Source organism: Delphinapterus leucas, chromosome 9, assembly GCF_059928025.1.
Source record: "Delphinapterus leucas isolate spDelLeu-1000000601 "Yukka" chromosome 9, BTC_Dleu_Yukka2, whole genome shotgun sequence".
NCBI classification, from domain to species: Eukaryota; Metazoa; Chordata; class Mammalia; order Artiodactyla; family Monodontidae; genus Delphinapterus; species Delphinapterus leucas.
Genome location: NC_143137.1, coordinates 36,067,139 through 36,088,940, shown reverse-complemented (window position 1 = coordinate 36,088,940; position 21,802 = coordinate 36,067,139). Strand labels below are relative to the sequence as shown.

General features: G+C 37.1%; 1 long non-coding RNA gene across 1 annotated transcript in view; it reads left to right on the top strand.

Annotated features, from left to right (window-relative positions):
* The window catches only part of LOC149748379 (uncharacterized), a 122,212-nt gene that overhangs the window by 2,698 nt on the left and 97,712 nt on the right, over window positions 1–21,802 (top strand). The window contains exon 2 of the long non-coding RNA XR_016394293.1: window positions 18,475–18,613. This is a non-coding gene — a long non-coding RNA (uncharacterized LOC149748379). The remainder of the gene's footprint in view (window positions 1–18,474; window positions 18,614–21,802) is intronic.

Here is a 21,802-nt window from a genome sequence, read left to right as displayed (position 1 = left end):
TGTTGAAGATAATGGGTTAGTTTTAAGTTTGAAGGTCTGCTGATGATAAAATGCTTTTTCTTTATTATGTTAAGAGATCATGATGACCTGGCCTATCTGAAAAAGAGTGGCAGAAGTTTGTGCAGAGATGTTTTGGGCCCGTGTAGTTTCAAAATAAAATTGGTTAACTTTTCCTAACCAGCATCTACCCTCATCAGGCAACTTAACAAAGGTGTTGCTGTATATGCTTTTGTCTGCCTTATTACAACCCTAGTTTCCAAGTAGAATGGTATTCTAGTTCTCAGTGTTCTCTTCTTACTACCCTAACTAGTGATTTAAAAATAAGACACCAAGGGGGCAGAGCGGTGGGGGGGTGGGGGGGTGGGGGTGGGGTGTGATGAATTGGGCGATTGGGATTGACATGTATACACTGATGTGTATAAAATGGATGACTAATAAGGACCTGCAGTATAAATAAATAAATAAAATTAAATTTAAAAATTAAAAAAAATAAGTCAGATCATTTATTCCTTGCTTAAAGCTCTCCAGTTCCATCACAATAAGCAGAAGTCTATGCTCCTTATCAAGACTCACAACACCCTACACATTCTGGCCTCTGCCTGCCTTTCTGACATCAGCCTACTACTCACTCATGCTCATTCCAATCACACTCATCTTTTTGCTGTTTCTTAAGCATGCCAATTTTGTGTTTTTATTGATTCATATTTTTATTGAATCAAATTTTGTTGATTAATGTTTAGTCACTGTTACACTGTTCGTAGTAGAAACTACCTTATAAGTAGGAAGTCTGCTTTTAGGCTAAACCATGAAGGTATTTCGACTGAGATTATTTTGAGTCTTTATTCAAAATTTAGGTCTCACATATTTTCTACATAGTATTAATAGCAAGGCTTTATGTCTATGTATGTCTAAGACGCAGTAGTACCTAAAACAGGAACTACTTTGTTCAGGAACCTGTCTATAATGGTCCCTATTTACTTCCTCTGTCCACTCGGGGTGCAAATATTGATTAAGCCCATCTGGATGGTGTATTTTTTTCTTAGCAATACCTGAATGGTTTCTTTAAGTACTTTCTAATGTTGGACGAGCAATATTGGCATTTTTAGTGAGACAGTGCTTTGTTGTGCCGACATAATATTGCAGGATATTTAGCATCTTTAGCCCATGCCTGCTAAATGCCAGTAGAATCCCCTAATCGTGAAGACAATCAACTGTCCTCATGTATTGCCAGATAGTCTTTGGTGAGATACTGTCCCTAGTTGAGAACTACTCAAGATTTCATCAAGAAAATAAAAGGAGTAGTTGAAAACAATGAAACAGTACACACACACACACACACACACACACACACACACACCCCAACATCAACACTGCAGTGCTCTAATGTTTTAGATTCTTTCTTCCTTGGTTATGCTGATTTTGTTGTTAACTACAGATTTTCTTCTGTGTCCTATTAGCATCCTTGCCAGACAGTTTCCACTGGCCACTTTTTTATTCTTTTTTTAAAGAATTATTTATTTATTCATTTGGCTGCGCTGGGTATTAGTTGCGTCATCGGGATCTAGTTCCCTGACCAGGGATCGAACCCAGGTCCCCTGCATTGGGATTGTGGAGTCTTAACCACTGGACCACCAAGTACATCTCGGTCACTTTCTTATAACAGCACTGATATGCAAATTGAGGTGAGATTTCTGCTTTTATTTCTGCCACTTAGTCTTTAAGCTGTGGAGAGGTGCTGTGATGTAGTATATGGAATATTAGCTTTTTCCCTTGCTAGTTTTATGGATTTGAGTAGTTAATCTCTCTGAAATTTACTTTCCTTTTATAAAATATGCTGTGTGAGGATTAAATGAAATGTTTCTAAAGTGACCAAAAAGTTACCAGAGCTCAGTACTTATCAATTCCCTCTTATTTGTAGGTCTGTTCCCCTGGTTACTGATTAAGAGTTAGGGTCTTTGGGGTTAGACCAGTTGGTTAGAATTCTGGCCCTGCTGCTTACTAACTGTATGACAATAGACAAGTTAGTAAGCTTTTTTAAGACTCAGCTTATCCATCTATAAAATGGGGTATAATAGTACTTGCTTCATATGTATATTATGAGGATTAAAATGAGTTAATTTCCAGAATTAGTGGCTAGCATATAGTAAGCTCTCATTAAATATTAACTATTGTTACTATTTTCTGTTAAATCCATGAAATATATGGGGTCTTCAGGATGTGGCTTCTCTCCATTGTGAATACGCTCTTCTGCAGACAAACATGGTAAATAGAAAATGTCTGTGGAACTCCCTGGATACAGAGGCATTTTAGGCTTCCTAGGCTTTGGGTTGGGAGCTGACTGGAAAACACTCCCCTGGTACTCAAAAGCTGTCCCTTTATTGCCTTGATGGGATTTTACTATTTATTTCATACCTACTGGTGGTTACGTTTATGTTTAAAATATATTCTCCATTCAGTTATTGTCACATCATTGATTCATCATATTAGGTCCAAAGGGTTTTGAAAATGTGATTGGGAGGGTCTAGATATGGGTGAATAGCTCCAAGAAATCATTCAGCTGGAATGAACTCTGTGGCCACCCCAAGAAAACCCAGCAAACAAACAAAGACTCTTAATTCCTTTTGAATTCTAATTACAGTTACAACAGTGTAACTCTGCACTGCTTTTTCTATAAATTGCAGCAAAGGAAATGACAGCATTAGAAGATTTGCTAAGAGGGAATTATAATAACTGAGACTGTAGGCTCAGAGGAATGTATTACTCTTGATAGATTGTTATGGGATACTTAATTGCAGAGCTTGCAGGACAGAAGGAAATACTTTTGTATTACCCCTGAGAGATGGCACTGTGTTGAACATGGTACCAAGATTTTTACCTTACCTCCTTGGCTTCAGTAAGGTCCACTGTTTGAAGAGGATAAACATTATTCTTACAACCCCTACTTAGAACTAATTTGCTTATACTCATGGATGAAGGAACTCTATTTTCCCAGATAGCTTCAAAAAATCATGTTTGTTTCTTTTTAAAGTTTATCTTTGACTTATAAGTCAAGAGTCATATAATTGGTTTTCATTAGTTTATATTGTATACTGTAACTGGAAATGTCAACTCAGGGTTTACTAGTATTAAGTAATGTAGAGGCAGGGATTAATTTCTGGGATACAGTGAATATAATGATCTCCTCCACTCCTTTGACCTGAAGCTGCTTTTTGATTTCTGACGTGCTTGCAAACCATCTTAATGAACTGTTATTTCTTAGCTATAACTCAGATTTAGATGTTTTGTCCAGATCACTGACCAGGACAATGACTGCCATGTTGTACGTGTGCAGTTCCCTCTTCTAAAAGAGATGATCATTTCCTTAGCAGTACTAGGGAGATGAGCAGCTTCTTCTGTGCTAAGCGTCTGCTAGCTACAAGTTCTGCCTGTGAACATCTCTGATAGCAACATGAACCACAGCTCTTCTGAAGCAGTGCCACATTCCATCTCCCCTGACGTTGCCCCGCCCAAGCTGTCTGAATGCTTCTGCAGGCTTTTATATAGTTCCTCTTTTGGCATTAAGTGTCTAGTGTTATCAGATCCAAAATGTAGTCTTTCAATTCGGAAGAACCTAAGCTTACACTATCCTTCACTGAAACAGAGATCACTGGTAGCCGATGATACTCAGAGACAAAGAACCTTACTTTAGACACTTGTCTGAGTGGTGGAGGGCAAAATTTCACAAGTCAATTGTTACTGAAAAGTGGTTTCAGAGAAGAATGAAGAAGTGGCTTCTGCTTATAACTGTTAGAAGTGAGGCACTGGTAGGCCCTGAAGGAAGGCACTTCTGGTATCCATCAGAGAAGGCATGATAGGCTGACATCAAGATTTTGCAGTCACTGATTTGTGTCAGGAAGTTCATACAACCCAGACTTCCTCATTAGCAATTGAACCAAGCCAAGTGAGTGGAGACATTTTATTGGAGCTTCACAATTAAAAAAGGCCAACCCAGAGTTAATCAGTATTTCCCATCAGTAATAGGACATTCATCACTGAGACTGTTACATTAGAGCCAACTAAGCTAACAGGATGAGATACGCTGCACTTTCCAGAGCTATTCAGCTGCTGCTGAGTCTAAACACTCTGGTGTCAGTATCTTACAGACATGAATGGGCAAGCTGCAGAAGGTCATTTTTGACATGGTTCCCGGCACCATCTAGAGCCCGTTGCCGATGTAACCTTGATTTCCACTGATGAATCTCAGTAATCTGTGGGACTCAATTGCACACACACGAGCCTATGGTGTCCAGGAAGCAGAGGAACCACACCCACAGGCACTGACGGATTCAAATTTAACATTTCTGGGCTTCCAGGAGCAGGCTAAGAATACCTGGACGGGACAAATTTATAGTTTTGAAAAGTTGTGAAATTATCTTTTTATGTAGTACTTTATCCATGGTAATGGACTGATTAAAAAATTGGCTTTGGATATGTCATCAGTTGGCCCATCTCTGCCACTTACTAACTCAGTGAATTTGTACAAATTATCTAACTTCTTTAAACTTGAGTTTTCTCATCTGTAATGAGAAAATCACCAATCTTTTGTAGGACTCCCACTGTAGATTAAATGAAGTGACACATAAAATGCTCAATATGGTCAGTGTCTATAACTCTCATAGACATGAGACTAGCTGATCAGATAATATTTAAGTGCTGCACAAGGAAATTTAAAGTGAGGATTATCTTGCCTCATGGGACAGTGAAAAAATATTTCTCATGGGAAAAAATATTTTCTTAGAAAACATGGTTTCATGATACATAGGCTAGGACTGATTGATTGATTTATATTTAATAAACACTTAAATAGTGACTACTGTGTGTCAGGAACTATTCCACACATTAACAAATGTAAATCCATTTACTCCTTAAAATAATCCTGTGAGGGAGACACTATTATTATCCCCTGTTACAGGTGAGGAAACTGAGGCATGGTTAAGTAATTTATCTAAGGTCACATAAGTGAGTGGTAGAATCAGGTTATGAACCCAGGAAATCTGACAAAGACTGACTCTTAGTCATTGCCCACATGGTTTCATGTGGAAAATGTCCACAGTATCAAACTGCATTTTAATTATCTTTGAAATAAGGTGCTCTAGTGTTGCTTAGGAAGCCTAACTGTGGTGAGCCACTGAAGAGTTGTTGGTGTTTATATACTTCCCCTCTAGGCCCTAGTTTGGTGAATGAATGAATACCAGTATTCACCTAATTTGTTAATTGATTTTGACTTAGATTTAATAGGTATATACAAAAAATGTTTTTTAAAAATAAAAGGATGTTTGACTGAGGCTCAGAAGAGCACTTACTGATGGGCACAGACATCATATATCAAAGAACATAGATTGTGATGTGTTGGCAAATCTCAACTATCATGAAATCACTGAAGTCCATATAATATACAAAATTCAGAAAGGAAGAAAAGAAAGTCAAAAGAACCTTTTGAAAATCTTTGCTTAGAAGTGAAAAACTTAAACTAGTCATTGTAAAAGTATAGAGAAGCTATTAACAATTTAGTATGTGCAATTCATAAGGAAATAATAATTCCTGTGTATAGACTAGGGGCTCATTATGATTAAGCACTGGTAACCATGGAGACAGACAGCATGAAATTTATAAAATTAAAAACATACCAGATAGAAAATGCAGGTAGCATAGGAGAGTGAATCATGCCCCAACTGGTCTTTGCGTGATTTCTCTTAAGTCTAAAGACTTAAAAAATTTCTATCTGGCCATTTTCTGAGTAAAATCACTCATTTTTCAAATCCTGAATTTCTTCTTTGGATATCTTAACTTGTTCTTTGAAAATGCTTTTTATCTAGAGTCAATTTAGACATGATAGAATGTGTTGGGGTAGAGTTTTTATAGGTAAGAAATATCTTGGAAGTGGTAACGTTTAGATTGATCTTGGGAACTTATATGAGTACCTGAACCTTTTATGTAGATATTTACTGTGAATTTTCAGTTGACATGTTGTAAGTGATTGGTCACTTTAGTTTTTAAATCTGTTTCTTTTGCTAAATCATATAGATGGTCCACGTAGAGAACTTTATGGTATAACACCAGTTTCTGTCATGGAATGATTTCTTCATCCATGAAATTGTGAGCTAGAGAGCAACAATAAAGTTTCTTTACTCTTGCCTGTAATATTTTGATTGTTTATAAATCTATTCCCTGACAACGGGTTACTTGCCTGTAGATATTCTAAAAGTGGTATTGTTTGAATTTAAAATCTTCATGAATAAAAAATTATGACAAAAAGATCTTACTTTCTGGAAGAGTGACTTTACTCAAGGAGGTTGCCAGATTTTCTATTCAAAGGAAAATTCTTTATTTAAAAAATGGAGTAGATTATGTTTTAAAAACTGATTGCAGCTGGTTCAGTTGAGGAAAAAGTCCCAAACAATGCTCTTCACAGTTTCACTTGATTGTGATTTGGACCCACTTTAATGCATTTTAAGCTCTCATTTGTCAAGAGAGTCAAAATAAGTCACTGAACTCAATCTGACAGTCAAAGTGAAGCACTGCTTTTGTGAGCATGCCTATCAACACTACTGCATATTAAAGTGAATGTGGTGTGCTGCATAAGAGTGGAGACATAACCCTTTCATCTGCTCTGCTTTAGTAGGACACTTAGTAAGAATACTCAACATACCTTTTGGTCACCAGGCTTTTAAAGGGACCTCAAGAGACAGTAGAGAGCCCAGGGATGAGTGACAGAGTTAATTCAAGTGATCCAAAAATTGGTCCTGGAAGAGGGTTCTAAAAAATGTATTATGTGGTTCACTTGCATCCCAATTACATGGGGAGTTTATTTAAAAATGCAAATTTCTAAAACAAGTTCTCTAGGTAGTTCTTAGGTTCATCAGCTCTTAGAACCTTTGTCATTGGGGAGAATAAGTTATTGGGCCTGATTATTTGGGAAGAGGAAACATAGAGGCAACTGAACAACGATCTTTAACTTAATAATAAGTTTATTAAGACCCAATTTGAATTATCCATCTTGCTCTCATGGACCCCTTTTCAGCTGCTGATGAAGCAGGAAATACAAATATTTCTTGCTATTTGTTCATGTTTCAAGTGGCATTTTTTCTCATTATTTCTTATAGACTTTCTCTCTCTAAAATTTACTTTTTTAAAATATAAAGTCAATATATCTTGTGTTATCTGATACGGAAATAATAGAAGAAAGAAAACAAAAATATTTGTTTAATATATATATATATGTACACACAAATATATTCATAATAAAATAAGTAGAATACAAAAAAAAACTTTTTTAAAAATTTAATTTTATTTTTTAAATAGCAGGTTCTTATTAGTTATCCATTTTATACATGTTAGTATATATATGTCAATCCCAATCTCCCAAACTCTAAAACTTACTTTTTAAAAAAATGTGTAAAACATTCTGATGATTTCCATCTTTAGAATTGTAGAAACATCTCATCCCTCAGAGAAAACAAAGCCTTTCCTAGCAGTAAAAGGGACTCAGCCACAAAATGGACAGTATCAGCAGCTTTAAAACATAATAATGCAGTTGTGATTTTCACATGGTTACTTTTTACAACAGTCTTCTGTTAAAGATTAGGACAAAGCATTAAATGCAACTCGCGGAAGGTGATCAGAAAGGTATTATGTGGTTGGTTCCTAACATGTAGCTTTCTGGTGATTCAACATTAACCAAGGATTGAATTTTTAAAGCCTTGGACCTATCTTCCCTAAACATTTCTTCTCTCAGTAGGTGTTTGGAAGGGAAATGGATGACCTGGAGTGCTGGTATTCTAAATTGCTGGCTGAAGGCCCATCCATATGCTTTGGAACTGCGACCAGCAGGTAGCAAGATAGTTCTGAAAATTGAGTAGCTCTAACAAGTGTTCTTGCCCACACAGTTACAGCTGGATAAAGTGGGGCTTGGGCCCAGGTCTTACCTCTTTCATCTATCTCTCACTAATTTCTCATACTGTTCCAAGTATTATAATATCCTTGTAGTAGCATTACATAAATATTTATTGAGTAAATGAATAACTTGTCAACTGAAAAAAATGCACAACGTGAGAATTGTGAGTTAAGTTTTATTTGGGGCAAAATGAGGACTATAGACTGGGAGACAGCCTCTCAGATAGCTCTGAGGAATTGCTCCAAACAGGTAGAGGAGGAGAGGTCAATATATATATGGTTTTGGCGAGGGGGGATACGTGCAATCAGGCACACATTTTGGCAGAAGGTGGCTGGTAGTCATGAAGAGCAGATGTCTCTGTTAGTGATTTTAGTGCTTTTCTGGATATGAGAAGATACAAGAAACTGGGCTCATAAAATCTTCTCCTGAAAATATCTAACTATCTGAAGGCCTGTTGTGCCAGTTTTTCCCACAGCACAGAGTGCTTCATTCCTTATCTCCACCCTGAACTCCTTTCAGGGCATGTTGAGGGTCAGCGACTGCAGTGGCTAGTGACTTCATCCGTGTAGAGGCAGATGGTGAGCAGCAGTCTTTAGTTGACACACTAAGACTAAAGTTTTAGTCAACATAAAGCTCAGTTTGAATCAATATGTGTGACATAGCCATGGAAACAGTGAATGTAATCATGGGCTGCAGGAATAGATGTGTAGTATCTCGAATGGAGAGGGGAAGTTCTGCTTTGCTCTTTCCACTTTGGGCCAAGTCTAGCAATATAGTGTTCTTTTATGTTCCCCACTTTCAGAGAAACATTAATAAACTGGATATTAACCAGGACTGTGCTATGATAACACTAGAATCGTTAGTTGAAAAACATAGTTGAAAGACTATGGGATGTAAAGGAAAGGACTCATTGAGACTAACTAGTATTTTTGATAGCTCATCCCATAGGAGAGGCCCTAAACTAAAGGGAAGGAATTGGAGTTGTTCTGGATGGCCAGTGGGTGACAGAGATAGAGAGGCAAGTATTAGCTCAATATAAGGGAAAGCTTTTTAATGTTTTAAGAGAAATGGCTACCTTGGTGAGCAGTGAATTCTTGATCAGTCAGTAGGCTGGCTTAATGAACACTTTACATGATGTAGAAAGGATTCAAACTTCAAAAGGATGATTAGTTTACATGTCCTTGAAGGTTCCGTCTGAACTCAACATTCTCTCATTCTCTTATCTCCTCCCCTTACCACCCAAGTCTTATGCTAGTTGTCTGGTGCTCATTTTAAGAGTTTATTCAAGAGTCTCTGAGACACTGCTATTTATCTTTTCAAAGGCTTTATTCTTAGTATTTCTTTCTTTATTTCAAATAGGAAGGGAAAATGGACTTCTTTCTCTATTTCTGAAAAGAAAACTTTGTTAATGATTTCTTAATATTTATAAATACATAAGTATATATGATATATTGTTAATATTGTTCATATTTTATCACCAGTCTGTGTAACTGATACTGTTCCATAAACTATTGTGTAATACTAAAGTGAACAGATGAAAAGTGGGTTCTGTATATTTTATTCAGACCAGCGAAAGTTTATAATCTGAGGATCAAGATAAAAGCTTAATCAAGCTTTTGAATGTGATGTGTCCCGAAAATGGATTTGTTGTGGAATACCTACAAAATGCTTCCTGCCATTAGTCAGAATGATCTTAACAGACTTGTGGATATCAAGTCATTGTACTGTACATTTGTACATTTCTGGGTGATTAAATCTTGGGCCAAAGTAAGTTTTCATATTTCTTCTTATTCTAAATTTCAAATTGTGCTTTCCTGGGAAATGAACTATTTTGATTTAATTTCTGAATGAGTAAATCCATGAAACATTGGACATAAAAGTAAAGTTGACCCTTGGGCAACATGGATTTGAACTGCGTGGGTCCACTTATACGTAGATTTTTTCCAGTAAATGTATTGGAAAGTTTTGTGGAGATTTGTGACAATTTGATAAAGCTCTCAGATGAACTGTGTAGCCTAGAAGTATAGAAAAAAATTAAGAAAAAATACGTCATGAATGCATAAAATACACGTAGATACAAGCCTCTTTTATCATTTAATACCATAAAATGTACACAAATCTATTATAAAAAGTTAAAATTTATCAGAACTTACACATACACTTACAGACTGTACATGGCACCATTTGCAGTTGAGAGAAATGTAAACAAATGTCAAGATGCAGTTTTAAATTATAAGCGTATAGGGACTTCCCTGGTGGTTCTGTGGTTAAGATTCCATGCTTCCACTGCAGGGGGCATGGGTTCGATCTCTGGTCAGGCAACTAGGATCCCGCATGCCGCAGCTAAAAAAATAATTATAACTATAAAATCTGTAGTACATTATTGTCCTAATGTAATAATTTCATAGCCACCTCTTGTTGCTATTGTGGTGACCTTGTTTTGTAGCAAGAACCGTATTAGAAATTTTTGTGTTTTCTTAAAGTAACAATGTTTCCTATACTGTATTATGAATGTGACCATAATACTGTATGCCATGAAAGTTTTATAACAATTCATTCCTTAGCATATAGGCTAGGCTACTGTGAAGCACTCCTATAGATTACACTAGGCTACTCTAAAGCAATTATATTGCTGCTTCATTATTAATACATGAACCATTATACCTGTAAATAAAAATGAATTTCTCTTTCAATATTTATTTATTTATATGGTTGTACCAGGTCTTAGTTGTGGCAGGCAGGTTCCTTAATTGCGGCATGTGGGCTCCTTAGTTGTGGCATGGGAACTCTTAATTGTGGCATGCATGTGGGATCTAGTTCCCTGACCAGGGATCGAACCCAGGCCCCCTGCATTGGGAGCGTGGAGTCTTAACCACTGTGCTACCAGGGAAGTCCCTATCTTTTTGTTTTTGATGGTCTAGTGTTAGTATTATGTATAACATCTACAGTGTTTTATACCATATAATAGAGTATTGATGTACGTACTGACAGACAGTTCATCTTGTCAACAGTTGATGTAAACTTATAGCATCTATAAATACAGTATAGTACTGTAAATTTTCCTTATGGTTTTTTCTTTAGCTTACTTTATTGTAAGAATACAGTATATAATACATATAACATACAAAATATGTGTAAATCAACTGTTTATGTTATTGGTAGGGCTTCCAGTCAGCAGTAGGCTATTAGTAGTTAAGATTTTGGGGAGTCAGAAATTTTCAACTGCATATGAGTTGGTTCCCTTAACCCCTGTGTCATTCAAGGGTCAATAGTATATTTGACTTTTGAGCATGTGAGTACCAAAATATGTGCAGTGTGCTGATCTGGAAACATGTTGACCCTGCTTATCATACTGTCTAGGTGCTTAGCTACTCAGGGAAGCAAAGCCTGAAAAAACACCTAGGTTAAATTTTTGGTGTCTTCTTTTCTAAACAGTTCTTTGGAATCAGCTGTTTAGGTAAGAGATTTTCTCCCTGGATTGCCAGAGAGTTTGGGAAGGAAATGTTCAAATTCTTTTTAAAATTAATTTCCTCTTGAAAGTAAGAAATACAGATTTACTATTATTTATCACGTGGTTTAGCACTGGTGCCCTTACACTGCCAACTTGTCAAATAATCATGTGTTCTAAAGAGTCTCCCAGCTATTCTAGGAAGAGTGAGAGTCAACCATAGTGCCCATATTTATTAGTTCACTTTCAACATATAATTGTTTACTGTAGTGTTTGTCTTTCTGGTTATGTAGATGAGCATATCGTGCTATCTGGTTTTGATTAACTTTCAAAGATTCTTGCAAAAAAACCATGGGTTAAATATAATACTAACCACTCAAAGGATTGTAAAATGAATTTCATGATTTAATAAACACAGCCAATAATGTGCCTCATCTATTTGGATCTTTTTATCTTTGTTTAGCATTTTATTTTTAGCTTATGACAATCATAATTGAATTTAGAACCATACTTTTGAATCATAGCATCAATAAATGTTAAGCTAAGTTTGAGAGAAATGATGTATATTTGATTGCATTGATCTTTATTTTAGAATTTTTATTAAGAATATTTTAGGGGCTTCCCTGGTGGCGCAGTGGTTGAGAGTCCGCCTGCCGATGCAGGGGACACGGGTTTGTGCCCCGGTCTGGGAAGATCCCACATGCCGCAGAGCGGCTAGGCCCGTGAGCCATGGGTGCTGAGCCTGCGTGTCCGGAGCCTGTGCTCCGCAACGGGAGAGGCCACAACAGTGAGGGGGCCGCGTACCGCAAAAAAAAAAAAAAAAAAAAAGAATATTTTAGTATGAGGAAAAATTTTTGGACCACTAATTAATAAACTGAAGTTATGTAAAGTTTTAATTTCATTTTTGTTTTATTTTTATAATACTTCTATTATTGTGTTTTTGAAATGTACCTACTAGCACAGTAATGGATATAATTTATATATTATATATATGAATATTTAAAACACTTTTACTCATAAAAGTACATAGTTCAGTTGACCCTTGGATAACAGAGATTCAAACTGCACAAGTCCACTTATAAGCAGATTTCTTTCAATAAATATACATTTGGCTCTCCATATATGCTGGTTCTGAATCTGCTGGTTCTGCACCCATGGATACAGAGGGCCCACTATGGGACTTAGGCATACTTGGATCATGGTATCCATGGTGGGTCCTGGAACCAATTCCTTGTGAATGCTGAGGGACAACTGTAGAAAAATCTAGAAAAACTAGTCTAGGTTTGATACACTGGGAGTGAAAGAGAAAGACACATATCATTTTATTTTTCCTGTAAAACATAAAAGAATGGATCTCTGCCTCCACTTGCATCTTCCTTTCCCCAACAGGAATAGGGCCTTGTCATTCAGTTATAGGAAACTACTTTTAAGTTAGTGATTCTATTTGTACTTCACAGAAATTTCTACTTAAAGGAAACAGATTTATTTTTGTGGGCAAGCCTCCTTTTCTGTTTGGCAGTTTGCATCTATATATAAAAATTATATTTTCTTAAAAGGATAGCACATCAGCATTTGCTGTTGTACCGTGATCTATTTAGTTTTTGTGTCCATATGCTCTAGAAGAGAAACTTAGGTTTGTATCAACTAAGACAAATGAGACTACAGTTAGGCAGACCAACTGATTTAATTTCTACTCTTCAAAATGGTGGCACCAAAACAACAACAACAAAACTCAAAAAACAAAAAAACAAAGACAAAAAACAAAGACCTCAAAACCTAGGATCTTTTCATATCCTTTGGATTGAGAAGTGAATGGAATAAAAGAATCAGTTGATTTCATGACAACCTTTCTTTCATTTCCAAAGGAGATTTTAAGAGATTGATTGAGAACATAACAAGTAGATTCTATTCTAATAATTCTTTTATATTTTGATCAGAAAAGGCCTGAATCTTTATAAGTCCAACAAAAGTACATTTCCCCTATCTTTGAGAACATAGAGATCTACTGTGGACAAATCATTTTTATTCTCCTTTTCTTCTTATGCTCTTTTAATTAGAATTTCATCTAGAATATTTTTTCTCTTATAATTGGGTGATGATAAAATTATCCAGTAATTTTTGCCAAACATTCAAAATTGTTGAGGATAAAGGGTAAAGTAAGATAACCTATAGTACCAATGAGTTGGTTCCTAAATTTTCTTACAATCAAATGGGAACTGGAGTCAGTTAGTGGTGGATTAAATTTTAGATCTTGTCTTTGCCTCAGTTAATAGGTTGACATCTGTAACAAAAGACCAAGACTGATACCAAGACCTATGAAGTCAGCAAAATTACTGTATACTAGTATATTTGCCTTTCATAGTTACTGACTTGAGTCTTAGATTAGGCTGCCTGGAAGTAGATTCTCAGATGAAGAGGTTTTCTGAGAAGTGGTCTCCAGAAATGCATCTGTAAGGAAGTGAGAAAAGGAGGATCAGGAAGCGGGAGAACCTGACCCACAGTGCAACTGAGGCATCAGTAGAGCCTTTAGGGAGCTCTTGAGCTGGGATGTTCCTTCAGAGATACTCTATATTGAAGCAAAGATGTTCTTGTTCCTTTGTATGAGTAGCTCATTGACTGTGAGCTCTCCCCTGAGAGGGAGCTTAACTTTAAGTGAGGCAGTTCTTTGTGGCCAAGGGCATTTCTCTGTGAGGGACACAAATGTGAACTGTCAAAAGATGGTATTCCCAACAGCTGAGGGAAGGACGAGGAAGGAATCTGGGTGGAGCATCCAGTACCAATTATACTTGGTAAGGTAGCACAGTATTCTGCACTCAACCATACAGGATGTAGAATAGCAGCTTGGCTGGGAAGGTGAGTCCTTGTGGATTATGGCTTCTCTTACTGGCAAGATTAATTAGAACTGTGCTTACTGTGGACCATCAAAGCAAACAGAGAATATTCACATTTTACCCCCCTTCCTCACCCATCACACTGAAAATCAAAGCTTAGGTACTGTGTTTGACAGTTGAACCTTAGATTTTTTTATCCAAGAGATTCTTCTAAATTGGACAGATACAGAGTTTATATTGATGCTGACTGACTTATAACAGAATTAAGCTTTCACATTAGGAACCCCTAAGTCTTGGGTCACCTTGAATTTTTTGTTCTAAATTTTTTTCATTAGATAACTGGTTTCATGTTAATCATTAAGAAAGTGGTAATGTTCTTTTGATTGAATTTGCTTTCAGTTATCACATTTGTTTACATTCAGATAACACTAAGCATGTTACAGCTGTGCAATTCTCTACCCTCTGTTAACCAGGCAGTTCTTTATCACTGTGAAAAGGAAGCAGTTGATCAATTTTCAGACAGTTTTGTGTCACTGAGATGACCCTGAAACAATAAAGGTTGATTTTTATATTAATAAAACTAGAGTGAGCTCTTGCAAACTCAAACCTTGGTTTTCTGGTAAATATAAACCCATATATTTTTATATTTATAGGACTTGGCTTTAATGATATCAGGGTGTCTGTCAACCCATAATAGTATAAAGTTAAAATTGCCTAGTTTATGTGTGTTCAAGTAGTAAATGTGGGATGCAAAGCTAAGCAGCTTGGTTCATTGTTAGTTAACTTGGATCTTTATACACATATGCTACAGTAAAACCAACAGTCATGCAACAAAATGATTTGAATTAAAAATTTTTTTTCAACAAATACTTACTGATGTGTTGGGGAAGCTAAAAGTGAACACTGACTGATGATAATCAATTTCTGTGGGAGTGCCAAGCAGGTAAGGTAGAAGGCATCCTGGAGGAACTAACATCTGAGATGAATCCTTCAGATTGAGTAAGTTTCAGCCATGTTAAAGGCAGGGATATGGCAGGGAGGATTTTCTAGTAAGAGGGGGCAACAGGTGCAAAGGCCTTAGAGCTTGGCTGTAGTTCATGATCGTGAAAACAGACTATTTTTGTAAGGGTCAGTAAGGTGAAGAGGAGTTGAGATAAGCAGGGGTCTGATTACAGAAACATATATTGTGAGCATACAAGACTATCCTAAGAACATGGGGGAGCCACTGAAGTGTCTTTAACAGGAGTAACTTGACCAGATTTGCATTTTTGATTGATTACTCTAGCTGCAGTGTGGTGAGCAGACGGAAAGGCTATGAGTAGAGGCATCAAGGCCAGTGAGGAGACAAGGAAGAGATCGTGGAGACCCAGATTGTGTGGAGACATTGAGATGATAGGAAGTGGACAGATTTGAGAGTCTATTAGCAAGAATAGTGGGTCTTGGTAACTTATTGGATATTAGAAGATAAAAAACAAAGGTGACATGCCTAAGCTTTTGATGTAGACACTTAGATAGATAAGAAACAGAATTTTTTCTCTGTGGGTAGGTGATGTGAAGAAGTGACAGGTTTACTCTGGGTGATGATCCATTGGTCTTCCAATGTAGCCTGAGATAGGGATTGCGGTACATGTAGACCTACTAGCACCCATTTTTTTTCACTATTGGACAAAAGAAAAGACAATCTAGAGAGATGGAGAAAGGGAGAGAGAGGGAGGGAGGGAGGAAGGAAGGGAAGGAAGAAAGGAAGGGGACCTAATGAATTTTTTTTAAAGCCTCATTTTACTAGTTGTCAGTTGGAGGTACATAAATAACATCAGATGAGTGCGGCCAGTATAGTAGCGTTATCATTGCTACCAGTAGGGATTAGCCTGCATGACACAGAGAGAGGGAGTTCCTTTGTAGGTCATGCTTTGAGAAACTGCAAAAGCCATCCTGACTTCTGCTTCTTTTGAATCCTGTTGTTTGTGAAAACACCTCAGTTTGGTGAGAGGGCATTGTAGGGAACAGTTGACTTGTATGGTATGCTGGTATATATTTCAAATACTTTTAGCAATGGGAATAGTATTGCCTGTTTGGGGGCTATTCTGTGATAAGTGGAGTCTCTGATTTTTTTTAATTAAAATTTTTATTGAAGTATAATTGACTTAAAATATTACATTAGTTTCAGGTGTGCAACATAGTGATTCAGTATTTTTATATATTACAAAATGATCACCATGATAAATATAGTTACCATCGGTCACGATACAAAGGTATTACAATATTATTTAATTTAAAACTTTTAAATTTATTCCTTTTGTGGTGCGCGGGCCTCTCACTGCTGTGGCCTCTCTCGTTGTGGAGCACAGGCTCCGGATGTGCAGGCTCAGCGGTCATGGCTCACGGGCCCAGCCACTCCGCAGCATGTGGGATCTTCCCAGAGCGGGGCACGAACCCGTGTCCCCTGCATCGGCAGGCGGACTCTCAACCACTGCACCACCAGGGAAGCCCTACAATATTATTGACTGTATTCCCCATGCAGTACATTACATCCCTCTGGCTTATTTACTTGATAACTGGAAGGTTATACCTCTCTTAATCTCCCTCACCTGTTTCATTCATCCCCTCACTTCCCTCCACTGTGGCAACCACCAGTTTGTTCTCTGTATCTGTGTTTCTGTTTTGTTATGTTTGTTTGTTTTAGATTCCACATATAAGTGAAATCATGCAGTATTTGTCTTTCTCTGTCTGACTTGTTTCACTTAGCATAATACCCTCTAGGTGCATCCATGTTGTCGCAAATGGCAAGGTTTCATTCGTTTTATAGCTGAGTAATATTCCGTTGCATACCACATCATCTTTATCCATTCATCTATCAATGGACACTTAGGTCCCAGCATGGCTGTCTCCATGACCTGGTGGGTCCTGGGGCTGGTACTGTCCCATTGGTGGGCAGGTAAGCCCCTAACACTGATAGGCTAGAAGGAGGACTCCAAAATAGTGCATGCCAGCACCAGTGTCTGCCTGGTAGATCAAGCTCCCAAAATTGACTACCACCAGTGTTTATGTCCTCGGGGGAGTCTCAGTTGCCTCCCACCTCTCTAGGAAGCTTTCCAAGATTAGCAAGTTGTCTAACCCAAGCTCCTTTCAAATTACGGTCTCTGTGCTGGGACTGGGAGCATGTGAGCTTTTGTGTGCCTCGAGTCTCTCATTTCCAACAGCCCTTTGGCTCTCCTGTATATAAGCCCTCCTGGCTATCAAAGTCAGATGTTATAGGGGCTTGTCTTCCTGGTGCAGGACCCCCAAGCTGGGGAGCCTGATGTGGAGGTGGAGCTCAGATCCCTTGCTTCCTAGGGAGAACCTCCACAGTTGTGATTATCTTCCCATTTGTGGTCGCCTACCCAGGGGTGTGGGTATTGATAACATAGTGTCTCTGCCCCTCCTACCCATCTCATTGTGGTTCCTTTTTTATATCTTTAGTTGAGGAAAATCTTTTCTGCTAGTCTTCAGCTTGTTCTCATAGACAGTTGTTCTGTAAATAGTTGTAATTTTGGTGTGCCTGTGGGAGGAGGTGTGCTCAGGGCCTTCCTACTCTGCCATCTTGGCTACGCCCCAGGACTCTCATTTCTTTTTGTATGCTTAAGGAAATATGTAGGACAATTAAAAATACATTTTTAAAAGCAACAGAAATAACACCATCACTAAAATATCTGGTAGAATTTATTACGAGAAATTGTTTCTTTCCTGTGTTGAGGAGAAAACAATATTTTCACCCTTGAGACATTTATGAGATCCATTAATTTCCCTTTGAATTTCTTTTTTGTTAATTTGTATTTTTCCAGTGTCGAAGCTGGTCAATTTGTGCTAAAGGCCTTTTCTTTTGCATTTATATTACTTGAAATATATACACCATATGCTAAAATGTTTGTGTAAAGGTTTATGATACACACATTGTCATTGTTATATGTGACTGCCATAGATTTTTATTTTTCATTTTATCAAACCCTTTTGCCTCATGTCATCCTGACCATTACCTGGCACACAAGACACAAGCAGCAATTCACAAGCATTGTAAACCTTCATAAACTACTCAGCAAGTTTCGGGGTGAGTCATCTTTCCCAGTTGAAACTTCAGGTACTTATTTTCCCTCTGGGGAACTGTAGAAGTACAATGGGATGAATAAACATGCTACTATGTGTGAAAAAGCAGGACTCTTTAGGCCTTAGCCTACTGTCTTCTGATGTTATAACTCCAGTTTTTTTTTTTTTTTTTTTTTTTGCAGGTACTGAATATGTGACAGCTCTGTATCCATCTGTCTTCATTTTGGCATGTGGTCAGAGATTTTGATGCTCCTGAATGTGGGATTTGGACTGGGGATGGCTGGTCATGAGAAATAAAGAGTTTTTGGTTCCCGATTCCAAGTAAGTCACCTTCATATAATGAGAACCTATTATTTTATCCTGGGAGACATAGTCTTTACTAAATCATAGTAAAATTATGCCAAATAACACTCACCTTCATAGTCCCTCTGATCTGTTTATATTCTAACCATTCTCACTATGTTTCATTATAGTAAGTGGAGAACTGTCACTATAATTATTCTGTGCAATTTCATGATTAATGTGTACAACTAATTAAAATGATTTTATTAGACATTTTTTCCTCTAGATAAATCATTTTATTTTTTTAAGGAAAAATACTTCTAAACCGCTCTGTAAAGAATATTGAGATTATTCAAAAAACTAGATTTGTAGCCTATGTTGTTGTGTTGAAGACAGTATGTTAAATGAACTTGAAAGTCTGTGATCAATTTCAGCAACTGCATTTCCTTTTTTCTTGTTTAATTGTTAGGGACAGCAGTAGAAATTTGACTTTAGAAGGGAATGAATAGCCATTTCCAGAAAGATGCTTGAGATTTAGGAATTGTTTGCATAGATGTTGTATAGTAAACAGGTTAAACAAAGGTGTTCTTTTTCAAGTCTGAGAGTTTATATTCATGAATAATATTGCTTTTCTGACATTGGGCATTGCATTTAGAAAAAAATAATGTCTGTATAAACACATTTGTCAAAAAAAGGTACTTTTGTTCTTGTATAGTAAACAGGTTAAACAAAGGTGTTCTTTTTCAAGTCTGAGAGTTTATATTCATGAATAATATTGCTTTTCTGACATTGGGCATTGCATTTAGAAAAAAATAATGTCTGTATAAACACATTTGTCAAAAAAAGGTACTTTTGTTCACAAAGATCAATATTTGTGACTGAGGCAGTGAGGCTTTTAAACATAAGTTGTTATGAGGTGATTTAAAATCCTTTAGAAGAGCAGTAGGAACTGCCTGATGCACATACCCATAACTGTGAATCTCAAGATAACATCCTACAATTATAGGAAATGCTAGGTTTCAGGGTAGACCTAATAGACTTATATACTTCTCCAAGCATACTGAGCTCTGACTCTGTGCCTCAAGGTGGAGCTAGATGGAGTGTGATGATGTGGCCACAGACAGCACTATAAAACCAAAGCACTTCTTGTAGTTTTATTGCAGATCACTATCTTGTTCCCCACCTTCATCTTTTTGTGACCTCACTTTCCCACTTGTGCTTTGGTGTTTTAATGGAGGAACTAGCAGCTAACAAATTCCTGGTCTACTTTTGATACCTTCAGGGGTCCACATATTTATCTTGCCCCCCCTCACCTCCTCTGCATAATTCATTGAAACTATTTGTTCTGTTGTGTTCCTGCCACACTACACTGGAGAAACATTTACGTCAAGTAATACATGATCCACTGGAAGTGTCTGCTCATTTCTTCAGATTCAGTTTGGGGCATCTTTTCCTTCAACCCTTCTTTGATCTCCCGAGGTTGGGGATAACTATTCCTGCCTTGGATCCCCAGAGCATGTTGTACCTGTTTCTTTCATAACCACATAACCCTTTATTGCGCTTGTCTTGTTCTTCACTCCCACTCCAGACTGCAGGTTCTTCTAGGATGGGAAGTGTGTCTTAATCATTTTTAATGCTACTGGGCCTAGCACCATGCGTAACCAGTTCAGAAGGACAAATGCATACACTTATGCTTTCTCTTTTCCTGAATAAATTATTTTAAAAAGGAAATGCTGATGGGCAGGGAGGCAGGCATATTCAGTTCATCACCAAGTTCTGCCTATTTTGCCATTTAGACATGTCTTATTTCCTAGTTTTCCATCTTGTTCTCTCCACCCAAGTTCAAGTTCTCATTCTCTTTCTGTTGCATATTAAAATGGTCTCCTTACTGTACTGTATACTTACAAATTATTAGAATAAATTTATGTTGTTTTTTACAGTAATAATAATAACGACGACTGTCTCCTAATGGACTCCCTTCCCTTTAGTCTTAACTGACATTCATCCTCCAAATAGCTGGCATGATCTGAAGACATTCTTCCATAGTTTATAGGATAAATTCTAAGAGCCTAGCATGTTACACAAGACCTTTTGTGGTCTGGCCCATAATTCTCTAATTTCATCTCTTGTTATTTCCTGCTTCAGTCATACTGTACTTATATGGTCCCATACAGGGCAGTTTCTTGCCTTTGCCTTGCTCTCAATTTTCCTGTTGCAAAAAATGCTCCTCTTCAGTCTACTTTTCTGGCAAACTCCTACTCATATGCAGTATACTGTAGAGGTTAAGAGAGAATAGGTTCATATCCTGGCTCTACCACTTGTTTATAAACGGTTTAAGTTGCTCACTTCTCTGTGCTTCAATTTTTCTCAACTGTAAATCAGGGCTAATAATAGTATCTGCCTAGTAAGTACACAACTGTAAGCTATTGTTGTTTCTTTTATTCCTTTAGACTTAACAAAGAATTCTGCTCCTCCAGGAAATCTTCCAGGATTTTCCAGGATGGATTAGGTTTCCTTCCTATGTACTCCATAACTTCTGCAAGTCTCTATTCTTGGACTCACCACATTTGGTTGAAATGGTTTCTTTCTATAACTGCCTCCTCACCAGACCAGAACTACTTGAAGGAAGAAATCATGTTTTATTTAGTTTTTTTATCTTCAGCACAACACTTGCTAAGTAAATGTTTGATGAATGAATGAGTTGTATAGTGGGAAGAATTCATGCTTTGGAGTCAGACAGATGTGTTCAAATCCAGTACTTACTATCTGCATCTGTAGAGAAGTAGCTTAGTTTCTTTCACACTGTTTCTTTATATATAAACAGGGATTATACCACCCCCTCCTTTTTTTTAGATTAGTGATAGTATGTAGAGTCTACTGCAGTGCCTGAAATAATGTTGTTATTAGTATTATCTTGAAAATGTATAATAATTTTATCTCAGAGTTAGTAGGAAGATACATTTTTTTCCCCTGAAGAATCATCTTAACTCTAAAGAATATATACTCTATTGCTTGTGTTTTTCTAAAGCTCATCTCTTGTTTAATTTCCCATGAAGTATCCATGGCCTCTTGAATACCTGCATTGTCCGTAACACTCAGTGGACACTTAGCTTTTTTTCCTTGCAATTTTACCAACCTCTGTATGTCCTTGCAATTTTACCAACCTCTGTGTATGTTTGTTTTGTCTGTGCAAATAGATTGTAAGCCTTTTGAGGACAATAATCATAT